The sequence below is a fragment of the Mus caroli genome, chromosome 7 (genome assembly GCF_900094665.2).
Source record: "Mus caroli chromosome 7, CAROLI_EIJ_v1.1, whole genome shotgun sequence".
In the NCBI taxonomy this organism is placed as follows: Eukaryota; Metazoa; Chordata; class Mammalia; order Rodentia; family Muridae; genus Mus; species Mus caroli.
The window spans coordinates 18,211,029-18,214,235 of NC_034576.1; the positions used below are offsets into that span (position 1 = coordinate 18,211,029).

A 3,207-nucleotide genomic window follows, 5' to 3' on the forward strand; every position below is an offset into this window, starting at 1 on the left:
GTCCTTGTGGTCTATGAGGGAACCAAGGATGAGGGGCGTGGGTCCCTTCTGGGCCAGTGTGTCCTTGAGGGGTGTGTGATGTGACCCTTTCGGGGCAGGGGTGTTCCCTCGAGCTTGCGTGTCCCGGTTGGGGGAGGGGAAGGAGTAGAGTCAGGCCTGTGGACCGAGAGCTTCTGAGCCTCACTCCCTGGGGATGTCCTGAACAAGGGTTGTCCCGGAAAGGGGCGGGTGTGGACACTATGCAGGACCGTGCATGGAGACAGGCTGGGTGGGTGTGTTGGGTGACATGGAAGAAAGGGTGGGTGTGTAAAACTGGAGGGGAAAAAGATGGAAGGCTAGGACAGGTGTGTATCCGTGGTGGGTCGTGTAGGGCCTGGATATGTGACATTAAGGGACCATGGATGTGACGGGGTAGGGGGTGTGAGTATGTGTGTAAAAGAGAGCCGGATGTGAGGTCCTCCAAGGGAAGGTGCTTACCAGCCCGGAGGGGGCTCTTGTCCTGTGACATACCAGTGAGAGGGGGTGTGTAACATGCAGGGGGGTGTGTAGGGAGGCAGAAAGGATGGACTCTGGGTGTGAACCGTGAGAACATTTGTGGACCGGGGAAAGGGGTTCTGTGTGGGGGATACCGCTGTGTATAGGGTGGAGTGGAACCAGGAGAAGCTGGTGCTAGGATGTGACATGGAAAAGGGTGTAGGTGTGACTCTAGAGAGGCTGGGTGTGACACATGGAGGTGTGCAATAGTGACATCAGAGGGGGGTGTGTAACTGGGGGGGGGGATGGGGGATGAAAAGGGAGAGCTGGGGCTTGTGGTTCAGTGAAACCCATGGAGGGTGTGTTCCCAAGGAAATCGAAAAAAAAAAAAATGGAGTTCCAAGCGACTGGGGACGTATGATTAAAACACCCTGGAGCTTGGAGATGTGTGACACCCAAAAGTGTGTAGATGTGTATAAGACAGAGAGCTCTGTGTAGAATAACTGGGTGTGTCACGCTAGAGATGTGGGGGAGATGCAGGGTGTACAAGAGCGGAGGACATGTGTGTGTGCACACGTGTATGAGGCAGCTCAGTGTTAGACGCCTCGGAGATGTGTTAGCTGCACAAAACGGGCCCTCTACGTGTGCCATCCGGGAGAGGTGTGCACAGCAGAAAAACACAAGCCAAGCACAGGACTCCACTTACTACCCTCGATGTTAGGGAACAAGTAGGGCATGGGAGAAGAGGGATCCTCGGGGCACTTCGGATCTCTGATAAGGAGACCCAAAAATATAATATACAGATTGATTCTCCCTCATGAGTGCCCTGTACAAAATCCCCTCCTAATCTCGTTCTTGTCTTCAACAAACAGTATAATACCCTCCAGCCTGGCTTAGGTGCCCACTTCCCACCCAGGCATATGCACAGGCTCCCACTTCTTGCTCTCACCCCCTCACCTCAAGCCAGGTGGGACAGGATCCCAAGTTCCCTTGGATACATGGGAGGGTGCTCAGCAGAAATTGAAGGAAAGGGAAGTTGGGGGAGGGGTGGAAGAGAATTTCCTGCCTATCTTCCTGCACCCACCCCCAACACACGTATGAAAATGTCCAAAGCCGACTTCCTTTCTTCCTTCCTGCCCTGCTGCAGTTGCCAGTCCCAGTAAGGCTCAGGGACCCAGATTTGGCTAGGCTAGGCGGCACATTACAGCAAGCAGCTGCTAAGGAAGGCCCCTTCAAGTGCTGCCCTGTGGCGCTTACTGCCATCGGGCAGGCACCGAGATCTGGGTGAATTTCCCAATACAACCCTCAGAAGACATTATTTGAGGTGCGTTTCTACCGGTGAGGGAAACTGAGGCTCTGCGAGATGAAACATCTTGTCCAAGGTCGAAGGCTCCTAAGTGGCAGGGTCCAGAATTTGTTGAACCCTGGACTGGCTGGTCTGCTGGGATTTCAAGGCTTCCTTCTACATTGCTGAAACTAAGGGACCATGACTGCAGACCCTTCCTCACCTCCAAACCATGTATGAGGAAGCAGGCCAGGAGATACAAAAGGGCAGTCCTCTATTGAAAGGGATGGCCTGGGGCAGGGCAAGCGGTAATGACTTTGATCTCGAATTTTCTGGTTCCTTTCAATGGGGGACGGTGGTGGCTGTGGGACACTTGATCCACCCCTGCCCCTTTCCAAGCTTCTGTGTCCCCTACTTTCCAATACAGACATGGCAATAACTACATTGATAATGTCATAATGGCTGGCAATATCAATGCTTAATGCCTGACATACAATTGCATCTCCTTCTCCCAATGTGCTATGATGTTTAAAAAAAATAAATTATAATAGTGGCTAACATTTATGGTGCCGGGAAGTATTATGGAAAGTGCTGAACATGGGTCATTGAGTACTTCCAATTCTGTTAACCATCTTTCAAATGAACAACTGAAGCACAGAACTGGAAACTTGGGCATGATTCTTCCATTCAGCTAAGAGGAAGCAGGATTTGAACTCGGACACTGACTCTGCCATGTGGACAGATTCTATGGTGAATGTCCTGTTGAGAGAAGGACTCTGAGTGATGAGGGCCTCACAAGTGAGAGCAATGCATACAGACCTGACTCTTGCCCCCCTCCTTGTTCTTAGGGGCAGTGGAAGACCAGGAGATAGTGATCCCTCTGGCTGGTGTCTGGACACCTGGCTGACAGGTGCCATTGGGAGGTAAAAGAAATATTCAGGGCAAGAGGATTCCAGTAGAGAGACTGGGAGAAAATATGACTCAGGGAGTTATTTGAAGAAATAAAAGAAACTACATGTAATCCCAGCTATGTAGAGGCTAAGGCAGGATGATTTCAAGGCCATCCTGGGCTACATAGCCAGACCCTCTCTCTCAAAAAATAATGATAAATAAATAAAGTGAATGAACAAATAAAAAATGAGGCTGGGGATGTAGTTCAGCTAGGGAGCCTTTACCTAGAATCCCCTAGTGGGGGCCTGGCCTAGAATCCTCCAGTGAGGGGCTGGGAGCGTGGCTCAGTGGTAGAGCCCCTGCCTAGAATCTCCCAGTGAGGGGCTGGGGGNGTGGCTCAGTGGTAGAGCCCCTGCCCAGAATCCCCCAGTGAGGGGCTGGGGGCATGGCTCAGTGGTAGAGCCCCTGCCTAGAATCCCCCAGTGAGGGGCTGGGGGCGTGGCTTAGTGGTAGAGCCCCTACCTAGAATCCCCCAGTGAGGGGCTGGGGGCGTGGCT

At 52.3% G+C, this 3,207-nt stretch overlaps 1 protein-coding gene across 1 annotated transcript in view; it reads left to right on the forward strand.

Moving 5' to 3' along the window:
- The window catches only part of Nova2 (NOVA alternative splicing regulator 2), a 41,091-nt gene that overhangs the window by 1,015 nt on the left and 36,869 nt on the right, over nucleotides 1–3,207 (forward strand). The gene's annotated exons all lie outside the window — the stretch shown is intronic.